The following is a 15922-nucleotide window of genomic DNA, read 5'->3' as shown; positions in this document are numbered from 1 at the left end:
ACAAAAGAAGCGGAGCCATGGCGAGGAAAGAAGTCAGGCGGCAGCCGCCGAAGTTAAAAAATTACTTGATGCAGGGTTCATTCGGCAATATTACTTCCCAGACTGGGTTGCAAATGTGGTGCTTGTTAACAAGCCGAATGGCACCTGGCGAATGTGTGTAGACTACACGGACTTAAACAAGGCGTGCCCCAAAGACAGTTACCCTCTGCCTAAAATTGATAACCTGGTCGACTCAACAGCCGGCCATGCCTTGATGAGTTTCATGGACGCCTATTCTGGTTTCCATCAAATTCCCTTATGGAAGAAAGATCAGGAGAAGACGGCCTTCGTCACTGATCAGGGGTTATACTGTTACACGGTCATGTCGTTTGGTCTTAAGAATGCCCCGGCTACCTTCCAACGAATGATAAACACAGTGTTCTTTGATCAGATTGGGAGAAACGTCGAGGCATATATTGATGATATGATTGTCAAGACTAAACTTAAGAAAGATCATCTGTCGGACCTCCGAGAAACTTTCGCCACACTCAGGCGGCACCATGTCATGCTCAATCCCAAGAAATGTGTATTTGGAGTTGAGTCTGGGAAATTTCTCGGATTCCTTATCAATCAGAGAGGAATAGAAGCGAACCCTGAGAAGGTGCAGGCGGTCATTGACATGCAGTCGCCTCGTACCATCCGAGAGGTTCAGAAGTTAACGGGTTGTCTGGCGGCCTTGGGAAGATTTCTAAGCCGATCAGGCGACAAATGCCTATACTTTTTCCAGGCAATTAAGAAAAAGGCAAGGTTTGAATGGGGGCCGGATGCTGAGGCCACCTTCCAGAAATTAAAAGTTCACTTGCATTCCTTGCCGAGGCTGGTCAGCCCTTTGCCCAAAGAGGTTCTCTACATGTACCTGGCCGTCTCTGATCATGCGTTAAGCGCTGTTCTCCTTGCTGAAAGGGACGGCTGTCAGCTCCCAGTCTACTTTGTCAGTAACGTACTGAAAAATGCCGAGTTGAGGTATCCCCTAGTGGAGAAATTTGGTCTTGCACTCTTCATAGCTGTTAAAAAATTGAAGCCCTACTTTTTGGCACATACAGTCGTCGTGTATACAGACCAACCTATCCAGCGGCCGCTGACCATCATGGAGTCGTCAGGCCGAATGATCAAATGGGCCATAGAAATACAGAGCCTCGAAGTTACTTTCGAGCCTAGAAAAGCAGTAAAGGGGCAAGCCTTTGCTGACTTTATTGTAGAGATGACTCGTCCTCCTGACTCTCAAGTTCCAGACCAAGTATGGAAGGTATATGTGGACGGAAGCTCTACTTCAAATGGTTGTGGAGCAGGCGTCGTATGTCAGTCTCCAGAGGGCGACAGGTTCGAGTATGCTCTACGCTTCAGTTTTCAGGCTTCAAACAATGAGGCAGAATATGAAGCTTTACTAGCCGGGATCCGCATGTGCAAGGCGGCAGGGGCAAGAAAAATAGACGCCTGTTTTGATTCACAATTGATAGTGAGTCAGTACAATGGCGAATATGAAGCAACCCATCCGGCCATGATCAAGTATTTACAGGCGGTCCGACAAGCAGTCGGCTCCCTTGAGGATTTCCATCTGATCCAAGTGCCGAGATCAGAAAACAACCAGGCGGATGCACTGTCAAAATTAGCATCATCCGCCTCCTCTGATACTCCTCGAACTGTTTTTTGGGAAGTAATGGAGAAGAGAAGCATCAAGGAAAACCCTATTGGAGTCCTAGACAGAAGCTCAACCTGGATGGATTCAATCAGGGCATATCTGACAAACGGTACACTGCCGGATGATCCTCAACAGGCGGCATCACTGAAAAAACGAGCCACCTGTTTTGAAATGATTAAGGGAGAACTTCACAAGAGGGGGTACCTTCAACCCTTCTTAAAGTGTGTTACTCCAGAAAAGGGACGAGAGATACTAGATGATCTTCACTCTGGTTACTGTGCTTCTCATATAGGTGGTAGGATGCTTGCTCAAAGGGCAAGGCGGCAGGGCTACTTTTGGCCTACTTTGGAAGCAGATGCAATGGAGATGGTGAAAAAATATGACAAGTGCCAAAGGTTTGGCAAACTAATTCACCGTCCGGCTACTGACCTCACTACCATTCACAGCCCAATACCGTTTGCTAAGTGGGGCATGGACATTCTGGGTCCATATACGCCTGCTACAGGCGGCAGAAGGTACATACTTGTTGCCGTTGACTACTTCACTAAATGGGTAGAAGCGGAGGCTGTAAAGGGAATCAAGACGAAAGATGTAATTTCATTCATTTGGAAAAATGTCATCACTCGGTTCGGGGTTCCCATGTCTATGGTTTTTGATAATGGTCCCCAATTTGAGACGCCTGTTCTCAAAAGCTGGTTGGGAGACCAAGGAATTGCACACTACTTTGCATCTGTCGGCCGTCCACAAGCAAACGGCCAGGTAGAAGCCTTCAATAAAATCATCTCAGACGGTCTTAAGAAGAAGATTGAAAGAGCAGGCGGCCTATGGGCGGATGAACTACCACATGTTCTCTGGGCCATTAGGACGACTGAAAAAGGGGCGACTGGAGAAACTCCATTCCTCCTAACTTATGGTGCGGAAGCTGTTCTTCCAATAGAACACTACGAGCCGACTCTTCGAGTAATGCTATATGACGAAGAGGCAAACTGGGAAGCTATGCGCCTGGAATTAGACTCACTTCCTGAAAAGAGGGGCAATGCTGTTTTGCGCCATGAGACCTATCGCCTGAGAATGACTAGATCATACAACAAAAAAGTACACAGGCGTCCACTCAAAGTAGTGGACTTTGTACTTAGAAAAATGGAAGCAGTTGGTAGGGCTAATGAGTCTGGCAAACTAACTCCCAACCGGGAAGGACCCTACCAAATCTATGAGGAAGTCAGGGACGGTACCTACCGTCTGGAAACACCAGACGGACAACCGTTGCCTCGAACTTGGAATGTAGATAATCTTAAAAAATATTTCTTCTGAATGATGTAAAGTAAAGAGCTACTTAATAAAGTTTGCACTTACTATTCAATTTTGTATTACGAGGGGCATGCCGTCTGTACCTTTACAGTCGGCTACTCTCCATTGAGTTTTTCACTCTATCTTCAGAGGGGCATGCCGTCTGTACCTTTACAGTCGGCTACTCTCCATTGAGTATTTTACTCACAATAATTAGCTAAAAAGATTAGGGCCTGGCCGACCCTGTGCCTAACAGGCGGCTACCCTTCTTTTACTTAGCACCTACGTTCACCAAGAACTTACCAAGGCCACCGGCCGAATGATCAGACCAGGCGCCAAGCCAACTGATTAAATCTACAAAACTAATACGACCTGTCCCAACATCATAGCAGGCGTCCGACGGCATCCCTCCGGATGAAATTCGTCGCAGAGAGCAGCTCCCTTTTGGGTGGAACATTGTTCTATAAACTAATTACACGGCACCTATACGACTGTCCCCAAGGGCAACCACGTAGCCGTTTTTGAGACAAGGATAACTCTATCACTAACCAAACCAGTGGTAGCAGTTGACATCTGAGTCAGATGACCGCCTGTATTACTTGGGATAAATGCAGGGGGTACCTATTGAGTTAATAGCCAACAAACATTAGCGAATCAAGGGGTCTAGCCGGCCTACGCCGCCTGGTACCTCTACTTCTCAAACAAAAGTGACGGCGACTGAGTAACTCCAACGTTAACTCATAGTCACTCCCTCAAATTTGGTATGGAACCTAAAAGGTTTGAGTCGTCCGCCTGTTTTTAACAAACAAGGGCACTCAAACCCCTATTCCTACTAGGTAACCTATTGAGTTAATAGCCAACATTGGAAAATCAAGAGGATCAGCCGGCCTCCGCCACCTGGTACCTCTACTACTAAATCTAGATTGTGACGAAGACTAAGTAACTCCTATGTTAACTTAACAGTCACTCAAACTTAGTATGGAGCCTAAAAGGTATGAGTCGTCCGCCTGTTTTTAACAAAACAGGGACTCTCAACCACTACTCTTGCTAGGTTAACAAATTATGAGTTAAAAGCCAACATTGGCAATAAAGGGAAACAACCGGTGCCCGCCGCTTGTTATCTCTACCACTTAATTCCTTGGCGACTAGGTAATACTCTATTTACTTGGTCAGACCACTTTCCTACTTGGTTAAAATTACAAAAAGACAGGCACGCCTGCCTAAAAAGGATCCAGACAAAATAGTTCGAATACCGATTGAATAAATGGCCGACTGATCGTCTATCCTGGAAACAGACAACCAGTCGTCCAGGGGCATAGGCGGCGTACTAACTATTTGTACCTGTCTGCAACGTTCGGCCATGTACAACAAGTCGGTCTAGTGAACAATGGGATATTAGATATGGAATACTTAGACAAATTTGAAGCAAAACAAAAATTCATTAAAAAATAAGCCGGTCATTAAAGACCAGCAAAATATTCAAAGCCCCGGCCCCCTGCCGGGTAAATACAAAGCAAACGGCACGCAGGCCGTGGAAAAAATACATTAAGCTTAAGAAGGGGGCAGTTCAGTATTAGCAGCTGCCGCCTGGTCAGCACTCTTCTTGCTGGACTCGGCATCAGCTGCATCCTTTTTTGATGCCTCACCCCCAAGTGGCACAAGCGCCACAACCGCTCCTCCTCCTCCTCCAACGCATCTCCCAACGCCTCTTCTTCAGCAGCCGCCAGGATCTCTTGATTATATGTTTCCGAACACTGGCGGTACGTTCTTTCCCAAGAGGCAAAGTCGGCATTGGGGAACAGGCGGCCCCAGGTCATGCGCTGGATTTGAGCGGAGTCTTCCATCATCTCCCGGACGAGCTCTTTCATCTCTTGCTCGGCCTTTTCCGAGAGCTCTTGGGTAAGACTCTTCTCTTGGCTCACCAAGGCATTCTTTTACGCTGGCCAAGGATTTCTCCATGGCTTCGTAAGAGTACATTTTTTGGCGAAGAGGTTTCAGCTCGGCCTTAAGATTTGTGATGGTCGCCTCCAGCTCGTCATTCTTCTTCTGGGCCGCCTCTAACTGAGCCCGAACAGCGGCGGTAGCCTGCGCCTGATAATAAAGAATATCAATGAGTACATTTTTTGGCGAAGAGGTTTCAGCTCGGCCTTAAGATTTGTGATGGTCGCCTCCAGCTCGTCATTCTTCTTCTGGGCCGCCTCTAACTGAGCCCGAACAGCGGCGGTAGCCTGCGCCTGATAATAAAGAATATCAATGGTCAGTACTTCATTTTGGGCAATTTGAAACATTGCCTTGTCACAGTCAGAGGCGGCCATAGCTTTTGCAGCCTTTACCACTTTGTTCTTCCGATCAAGCGGCTTGCGAAGGCCGTTAACTCGGAGCAGGGCCTAAGTACATAAAAAAAACAGGCGTCAGTTTCCAAACAAAAAGATAACAGGCGTCCTGGAATTCAAATACTCAAAAAGTATACCTCAGCAAGGACCCCTGCAATCCCATCAAGGTCAAGGGTGCCGGCACCCCTGACCGCCTCCCTTTCAGATGGAGGAACTACTTTGATCATGGACTTGGCTACCTCTACCAAGTCAAGCCCCTGAGGGCCGGCTGCATCAAGCGTAAAAAAGCAAGTTAGACCTAGTCAAGAAGGAAGCAAGTGTAAAAGTTTTTACAAGTAATTGTCCATACTTCTAGGCGGCCCCGCCGGGGTTTTAGAAGAAGTGGCCGGCTGCTTCTCAGCCGCCACTGTTTTCCTGGAAGACCCAGGAGAGCTTGCAACAGTCGTCCTCCGAGCCTTGGGGTCCGGCTGTTGCGAGGAAGAAGCTCTCGGAGTGCCCGACTGAAAAAAAAAATAAAAAAAAAAATAAATAAAGAGTTAGTATATGCATAAGACAACTCCTAAAAGAGGAAGAGTTTCGAAGCCTACCAAGGGTGCCCCCTTGTTGGGGGAGTTGGTACAAGACTGTTGCATGAGAGAGGCCCGAAACATGGCCGCCGCAGTCTTGGATGCTGTTATTTTACTCATGGCGTCAGCTGCAAAAAATAAACAGCAAAGTTAGTAAAGATCCCAAGTAAACAAAGCGTGAAAAAACAGAGTATTTGTCAGGCCGGCTACCTCTAGAGCACCGACTGCTGAGGCCACAGGCGGCCAAAAAGTACTCGTCATAGAGCCACTTGAAGCTCGGGACGCATTTTAGGGGTACTTGCTCTCGTACCCCTGAAGTAGAGTTCACCCTAGTCTCTACTTTGAAGAGTCCTTTGTCTAGGATCTCTTTTTTAGCCTTTGGGGGAACAAGCGGCATGCTGCGGCCGCCTGCGAGAAGAGGCGGATCCCTATTCCACTTGTTAAAGCGTTTGTTCAGCTCCGTGTCTGAACCCTCGATGATAAGGAAGGTGTTCCGCCAATCCTTCCATTTGTTCGCCTTACCTCTCGTCATGAGGTAGCCCCTATGGCTTGTTAATTAATACCAGCCGGTACCTCCCGACTTAGGGGTCCGGCTGAGATAGTTCATGTGGGCGAAAGCCTCAAAGCTTGGCTCCACCCCGTACATTTCGCACCCGGCCACATAGCCGAGTACGTTTACCCAAGAGTTGGGGGCTAACTGCCATAACCCCAAATCATACCCATCTAAAATCCGCTGAACAGCCGGATGTAATGGGAAGCGCAGTCCAGCTTTGATGGCCGCCACATAGCAGCCAAAGCAGCCGTCATCATAGCTGGTACCAGCCGGCCAGACGACAGTGTCTTCTGGATCCGGCACGAACAGTAAAAATTCGGGGCCCATTCTGTGGTTAGCTATAAAGCTCTCCACTTTGTCTTGCATGGCTGCGATCCGGCCCCGGGGTACCGTGCAGTAGTAGGGGGTGTTTTCCTCTCTGTAAGAGGTGGACGGCTCCGCCCAATTGTCCCCCTTCTCAACTGCATGAGAAAGCCTCGCCTCTTGTAGGCGGCTGTTTCTTTCTTCTGAGCCTGGAGAAGCGTGGCCAGAAGAGCTGGACTCGGACTCGTCCTCTGACGAGTCCGAAGAGGACGACTCCTCCCCTCTCCCAGAGGGGCCCGCCTCCTCTCCCTTAGAAGGAGCAGAAGGAAAATTAGACATATCAACGGTGAAATGGGAAGGGACCACCTTGACCCCTCCCTCAGAACTGTCGGCTTGGCAGCCGCCTCGTTTCACTTCTACATCTGGCGCCTGGTCAGATGTTTCACTAATGAGCACCCTTTGGGAGGAGCCGTCCGAGTTTGAGATCATAGTAGTCTTTTTTGTTCTGGCCATCACGTTCTACATAGACACAGATACAGTCGGACTTTGTATAAAGGGCAAAGATGGGTCCAGAAAAGGGCAGGCGGAACTCCTAGTCCTAGATTCAGCCGTCCCCGGTGACCGGCTGATCACTAACTTAGGTCGTGTCGTGTGCTTCCGTGGTGCCATTTCAAAAAATAAAAAGAAAATTAAGAGTAAGAGAACTGAGTTACCTGAACGAGTGACGGTTGATGAAGTTCTGGAAATCCGGTGCAGTCGGCTTGTCAGAACAGGCGGTAGGCAGAAAAGGTCCGAAATGTCAGAGCAAGTTCAGGGGTCCGAATGTTCTCGCAAAGTTCTCAAATGTGAAAATGACCGAAGTCAGCACTTCCTTATATAGGCAAAGTGAGAAGGCGAAGGGTCGCTTCTAAATTCAAAATTTGGGCGGGAAAATCTCTCGGCCATTTGCAAGGTGACACCTGTAGCAGGCCGTCGCCTGTCACCGTGCGGCACCTGTCACAGGTGACACGTGACCAGTCACGTGCCACCTGTGAGGGGCAAATGATTAGGGGATTTTTATCCACCAATCACCGTCTGACAAGTGGACCAACCAGGTTCCGCCACGTGTCCTTCACGTAGGCCAATAGGAGCCTGCCACGTGTCAATCACAGATACGTCCTCTACGAACCAATTGAGACACGCCACGTGTCCACCCATGCCAAATGGGAAAACCGGCCAACAAGGCCCAATCCTGTTTAGAGGCCCGGTCAGCCCTAGGTTTACCCTAAACCTAGAGAGTGGCACGCTTCTCAAGACTATAAATACTTAATTAATCCTCAATAAAGGGGATCAAGCAATTAATCTCACCTGAAGAACAGAACAGAAACATTACGGAACACACTAATAACCGGCTGATCTCGCTAACAAAGCAGATTACCAACATTAAACTCTCTCACCTAGAGAGACCTTATTACTTTAATTTCCGCATTAATTACTCCTTAATTAGGTACTAACTTGACCGTTGGAGGCGGAGCTCTCAGGAGTCTCCGTTATTTTGCAGGTACAGGCGTCCGGTTCCAGTCTCGGAATTGTAACTCTCCCGCAGGACATCAGAAAACCCCGAAACAATTCCCTTTAGGCTCCTGAATAAGAAGGAGTACATAAGTGTTTTTAGTGAAGATCTAGCAATGAAAAGTGGTAAATTCCCGAGCACTTATATCAATCACATTACTTTTCTTGTCCTAAATAACCTTAATCAATTAATTAGTGTTGTTTGATCACTATAAATACACTTTAATTAATTAATTTCACATAGTGCTCTTGCGTTAATAAATGACTAGAATTGAATAACTTAATTGATTGTTTTATCACCTAATCTAAGGCGAATCTTATATATTTATTGTTCATTTAACAAATTTGGAATAAATAAGAATAACGACAATCGTTGTAATGTAATCTTTATGTGATTTACGCGCGTAAGTAAAATTAACTAACTTAGTTTTTGGTATCACGTTTCATATATTGTTTGGTGATGAAAGTTTGAAATAGGAAGAGCTAGTAGACACCACATTTGAGCTAGGATAGTGATTCCCTCAAAAAGGGAACGTTATTTTGGTACCCTCGCTCCCGAACTCATTTCTGGTAGTAGACCAATTTTGGTATGGATAAACTTATGATTCATGCAAAATATTCCTTAAACTCTACTTGGGAGAAAGGCGTGAACGAGGTTTATGAGTTTTCCTAAAACTCATTGGCGACTCCTTATTAGTTTCTTACAAAAAAGTGTAATGATGGAATCGATTCTAATTTAAGGTGCCCAAAAAAGTCAAGAATTCAAATCCCAACACACCTTAAGAAAGTGTAAAGTCCAAGGCTTTAAAGGGCCATGGGCATAGAGGAAGAGGATCCTTAACAATGGGCACACCCCCCTCACAAATGGCATGATTCTTTTTCGCATAATAAGACTAGTGATTGTATAATATTCAGATATGATATTCAAAATCAAATAAATTAAAAAAAAATCTTGTAAACCTCCTTGGTGAGAAAGTTAGCTCTTGTGAATTAGAGTCAAAATCTTCATTTGATTTTGAAGTTTATGAAATTAACTGTTTCATGGTGAGCGCTAACATGGATATTATGCAGGATAATATACAATAACTAAAAGAAGTTACAACTGCTATAAAAATATATGAAAGGTTAGTCAAGGAAGGGGTAATTGTGTCACCACAACGCTAGGATTATAATTATGAAGATCTAATGATGTGCATATGGCACTTTATCTCTGTCCATGCTACTAATGAGTGTTTGACCTTCAAGGGGATTCTAAACAAGAAGATCACAAATGCATTAAGGATCTTAGAGTGGGAGTATCAAGTTATGAGCATAGCTAAATATAACCCCAAACGAAAGAAGGATAGGGCAAAAATATCATAAGCTGACCAGAAGGTTTAAAAATCACTGGATAAGGTTGGCGACCAGCAACAAAAAACATAGTCTTAAAAAGAAGGCAATTCAAAAGTTCTCATGCAAGCCAAAGTTTTTGAGGGACTTAAAAATTTGCGTCACAATCTTTGTCATCCATGTGCAGACTTGTTGCATTTTTAATTGGTTATGACTAAAACTATTCCAAATGGCCCAAATTGGATACCTAGACATCAAAGGTTCCACCAAAGGGGAAGACTAGATAGAGATTTTCCAAACCTACTTGTATCATCTGTTATGAATAAACTAGGGAAATACATGGTCAGTGAAGGGAAAGAAAATTCTAGTATAGCTTTAGCTAAGGTTAAATAGGAAGAACAAATGAACATGAAGAGAAGGACAGAACAAGTGCAAAAATAAGATGAGAATAAGAACAACAACGGGAAGTTTAAGGGGTAAAGGAAATCAATGAAAAAGGCAAAATCGGTTAGATTAAGTTTTAGCAGCCAAATTGAAGGGATGATAGTTAACTTGGACGATAATGCCCTGCAAAAGGGAACCCTCTAAACCAATCATTCATAATTGTTCAAGGACTTGAAACTATAACTGAACAATGGGTGGATGGTGAAAAGTCTATTAAGAAGGATTGGTGGATTTCTCATAGTTGGTGCTACTGTGGAGGCGGCTATTTTTATCGTAAGAGATTATGGTTTAACTACCGGATATAATGGCCTATTAGATCATGTTCGTAGACATCAAGATAAAACCATATCACATCTCAATTAGTCATGTATATTTCTAGCTTTCAAAGTTTTTATTTGTATATTCATAATCAACAATGTGCGCTTTAAGGCGACCTCAAGAAATGATTTCAGGTACCGCTATATATTTAAAACATGTCCACAAAATTGATCTAAACCACCCATATTTTAACGCCTAGGAACGGCTCTGAGTGCAATAACAAGCATCAAATAAACTTGGGGAGGTAGTGATTTAGTAGTAGTAGCCTAACGATGATATTCAAAATCATCTCATTCTGAAAGAATTGATGGAATGCATTCTTAAAAAAAAGGGACCAGGGTCCAGAGTTTCTGAAAGAAGAAAGCATGGGCGATGATCTGATGTACACAAATCCACCCGTAACTAAGTTAGTAAACTGTGACCTTTAGGGTCTTCATATGGAAGTCTCAAAGTTAGATCGAGAATTTCTTTACAAGTATTCAGTGGAGGATTAGGAGGTAGGTTATAAAATTGTGACATTACCAATAGAGTTTAAAGCTCAAGTCGTGAAGCCTGGCACTAGATCATGGATAGATGAAGTGGATCAGGAAGAAGCCAGAGGTAAGTATTGAAAAGAATAGTGTCCTTCGAACAGGTTTATCACTCTGATATAGGGTTCAGAATTAATTAGGAATGCTAATTAATTAAGTAAGTCAAGTAACGGAATGTCTAGATGGAGACCACTTTCGATAAGTATGATTAATATATAATTAATCTTACAGCTTGCTCTTGACTATGTTTGGTTTTACGGTGTCCAACACCACGCGAAAACAAAACCAGAAAACCGAATCGCATGCATAATAAGTATAACATAAACAAAAGCATGCCAATAAATAAAACACAAACAAATAAAGAGAAGAGAGAGAAAAAGTTCATCCTAGACGCGTGCTTTGCTCACTTATCAAGCTCGGACTTGGAAAACTTTAAGCCCCGCAAATTCAAGATCTCCGACGTCTCACACCCTCGATTAACAAACCAACCACTACCCTGTAGCATAGACGGGGCTAGACAATGATTACTTAGAGTTTACGAACTAAGGTTTTCTCACACTTTGGGAGATCCCTTAGGGTTCATCAACTCAAGTGGAATTCCTAATCCACAATGATTGGTATTTATATGGAATTGTTCCCAAGATTTCCCATCATCTTTCAATGTAGGATAGTTGGTGAAATGCCAAAAATAATGATTTAATTTAATTCTAAATTAAATAAAAATAGGAATGCAATTAGCATATAAACAATGTCACAAGGAGAGCAAGGGAGTAAGTGAGGACCACAAGGGAGGACCACAGATCTCTTGCTCCCCCAGGCAAACTCCTTCCAAGAAATCAGTTCCAACCCTATGGCCAATTAGCCATGCTTGCAGCCTGGTGTTCGGCTGGACTTATCAGCCAGCTATCCCGAATGCGTGTGGCCCGTTCAACAAGACAGGCACACAGTGTGGGCTACTGCTGTAAGTGAGGCCCAACACGCCTTGATGGCGCACCTCCCCGCATGCATGCTCAACCATGCTAGCGAGCCTTACCCGCATGGCTGCTCAGCCAGCTCGCCTAGCCAATGCATGTGATGCATTCTGAGCTTACGGCTAACCTTAGCTTGTAGCAAGGAGCCCGACTAGCCATGCTAACCTACCAAGCTCTTGCGTGGCTCAACTATTGCGAGGCTAGAACTTTTGCGCGCGTTGACTTTTAATTGATTAATTTTTTTGCCTCGTCGATTCCTAAATTCAACTCAACTTTCAACGCTCGGCTTTGGAATCCGACGTCTTAGTTCGTAATCTCTATCGACTCATTCAATCCTTCAAATTAATTCGTCGTTTTAGTTTAGTTGCACGATTGGGTGTGATCCGAAGGGTTCAGTCAAGCGCAAGCTGTAATATTAATTATACATTAATATTAGTGATCGGAAGCGGCCTCCAACTAGGCATTCCGATCACTTGAACTCACTAAATAATTAGCTTTCCTAATTAATTTCGAACCCTCTATCAGTATAATACACTTGTTTGAAAGACACCATTCCTTTCAATCTCTCACTTTTCCTTCGAGGCAAGTGTGCTATTTGTGTATAGGTTGTATCCTATGTAACTTAATGCCTCTTCATGAACTATAATGTAAAATTATTCGTCATCCTTATTACGTCCAGAAGAGTTTCTCGATTTTTGAGTTCAACTGTCAATAAGCAGATGATTTCTAAAATCTATCTTAGCACGACCATGCATTTTCACAGTCTCACTATTCGAGAGGCCTTTAAAACAACAAAGACATATTCCCTTTTGTTAATAGGGGGACATTCCCAGTCTTGCACTGTTAGCTTCCCTTACTAAGAGGCCCTAGCCGCCTGAGTGTGGCCTTTATAATCCCCATGTACGACAAATGTTTGACAACATCAAAACGGACTAGTACTCAAACAAGAGAACTTAGAATACTCATGGTTGAGGAAAGAGGTTCCAATATCCATAATGAGTAATATACTTAGGACGATTGTTAAATCTCTTAAAGTATTCTCATAGGTCGATCTAGTATAGTTCCAAACTAATCCCTGTGCAAATAATTCATGACATTCTCTTCCTTGTAGCACAAGAAACGGTGCTATAAATCATACTACACACTAATCTCACGTGGTCATTAGTCGTCAAACTTTCAAATGACCTTGATTTAGGATAATTTCAATATGGTATTCAACGTTCACTTAAAAGGAGTTTCTTTGTCCAAGACATTGTCTTAATATCGTATTTTAAGTATCCTCAAATCGAATGGACTCATTACTTATTCTAAACAACAATTATATAGAACTGGAATAATAATTTGCGGAAAAATAAGACTAATCCATAAATGAATGGTATAACTTTGTGTTTTACATTAAGATCTCCACAACTTAATTATAACACACAAACAGGATAATCAAAGGCCATCTCCAATGTGCTTGATTCCCATTGCTTCATCATGTTGGTTGTATTTCACTTGAGGCAAAGGTTTAGTGAGTGGATCAGCTACATGCATTGTCGTCAGTTCTAATCTTGCAAATTCTGATTTCAACCTCGAACTTCCATTCCCTTATCATTTGAAATCACCTTATAACATGTTTTACTTTCTAATGCTTCCTTAGCTCTCTGGCTTAAGCAATAGCCCCACTATTATCATAATAGAAGTCTAACGGTCCCTTTATTTAAAGTACAACACAAAGTTCTCCAACGAACTTACGAATCCAAACTTCCTCCTTAGCTGCTTCTAAAGCTTCCATGTATTCAGCTTCAATTGTAGAATCTGCAGTTGTGCTTTGCTTAACACTCTTCCAGCTTAACGTTCCTCCATTAAGACAAAACACGTATCCTGATTGCGATTTGAAGTCGTCTCTATTAGTCTTGAAACTTACATAGTTACAACCTTCAACAACCAAATCCTTAGTCCCACCATAGACCAGACATTTATCCTTGTTCCTTTTCAGGTATATTAGGATATTCTTGGCTGGGTCCAGAGTTTCGTAAAGAAGAAATCTTGGGCGATGATCTAATGGACACAAATCCACCCGTACCTGAGTAAAAAAACTACGATCTTTGGGGTCTTCATTTGGAAGTCTCAAAGGTAGATCTTGAATTTCTTTTAAAGTATTCAATGGAGGGTTGGGAGGCAGATTAAAAAATTATGACTTTACCAATAGAGTTTAAAGCTCAAGCCGTAAAGCCTAGCAATAGTTTATGGACAAATGATGTGGATCAGGAAGAAGCCAAAGATATGTATTGAAAGGAATGATGTCCTTCAAACAAGTTTATCACTCCGATAAAGGGTTTAGAATTAATTAGGAATGCTAATTATTTAACTAAGTCAAATGATTGGAATGTCTATCTAGAGGTCGCTTCCGATCAGTAAGATTAATATATAATTAATCTTACACCTTGCTCTTGACTATGTTAGGTTTTACGGTGTCCGACACCGCGCGGAAACAAAACCTGAAAATTAGGTCGTATGCATAGTAATTACAACATAAACAAAAGTATGCAAATAAATGAAACACAAAAAAAAAGTGAAAAAAGAGAAAGAAGCTAACCCTAGACGCGTGCTTTGCTCACTAATCAATCTTAGACTTGGAAAACATCAAGCCCCGCAAATGCAAGACCTCCGACGTCTCACACCCTCAATTACCGTACCGGCCCCTACCATGTTGCATAGACGAGGCTAGACCATTAAGGAAGACGGTTTTGACGTTAATCTACCATATCAACAAAACCTTCGGGTTCTATAATGTACACAATTTCTTCAAAAATCCCATAAAGGAAGACGGTTTTGACGTCCATTTGCCATATCTCATAATCATAATATGCGGCAATTGTTAGGACAAACCTAGCAGATTTAAGCATGGTGACTAGCGAAAAGGTTTCATCATAATCAACCCTGTGAATTTGCCTGTACCTTTTGCCGTGAGTCTAGCTTTGTATACATATACAACTCCGTCTTTATCGGTTTTCAATTTGAAAATCCATTTGCAACCGATAGGTGTATAACCTTCAGGCAAATAAACCAAGTCCTAAATCGTTTTTCAAACATGGAGTCCATCTTGAATTTCATGGCTTCTTGCCATTTAGCAGAGTCGAGACTCGTCATAGATTTGTTCATATGTAGCTGGCTCATCTTCATCCATAATAAGGATGTCTTGATTCTCGGTTAAGACGATATCGAGGTATCTATCTAGTTAAGACTTTTGAATGGAATGGTGTATTTTAAACAAGTGTTTTATTCCGATAGAGGGTTCAGAATTACTTAGGAAAGCTAATTATTGGTTGAAGTCAAGTGATCGGAATGCCTAGATGGAGGCCACTTCTAATCAGTTCTATTAATGTATAATTAATATTACAGCTTGCTCTTGAATGAACCCTTCGGGTCACACCCAATTGTGAAATCGAACAAAAAATATGAATAAATCCTAAGGATAAAAAAAAGGTCAATAAAGATTTTACGAACTAAGACGTAGGATTCGGAGCTTAGAGCGTCGAAGGTCGTGTCGAATTTAGGAAATGATGACACGAAAAAATCACACAAACAAGAAATCATTACATACCCATAACCTTGCATTGGCCTAAACAAGCGAGGGCTAGGCTATGTAGGGCTGCTAGCCTAAGCTCTAGCAAGGTCGCAAGCCTAGCAGCCTATGCGCGTGCTAGTTAGAGCTTGCTGCTCGAGCTTGCGTGCTAGTAGTGTAATACCCCCAAATCTCCCCCTACGGAAGATGTAGAAAAGTATGTATAAACACTGTAGGGATAGACTTGGGCGTGTTAACGCCGCGTGAAAACGCAAGGCTTATACTTCAAAATACTTTTGCAGCGGAAATTCTTTATTCTTTATTAATAATACTCCAAATAAAATTGTTCATAATTTATGACACAAAAACAAATCAAAATTTTTCCTAAGCTAGGTGAAATTCCCGTGGACTCCCATATGCATTAATCAACTTCCACCTGAAAAGTTCACCTGCTTACCATAAATGGTAAACAGGACAAAGCCAAAACAAAAGCACGCATTAGCAAATTA

This window comes from Chenopodium quinoa, unplaced genomic scaffold (genome assembly GCF_001683475.1).
Source record: "Chenopodium quinoa cultivar QQ74 unplaced genomic scaffold, ASM168347v1, whole genome shotgun sequence".
Classification (NCBI taxonomy): domain Eukaryota; kingdom Viridiplantae; phylum Streptophyta; class Magnoliopsida; order Caryophyllales; family Amaranthaceae; genus Chenopodium; species Chenopodium quinoa.
Note: the sequence above shows the minus strand (reverse complement) of the source record.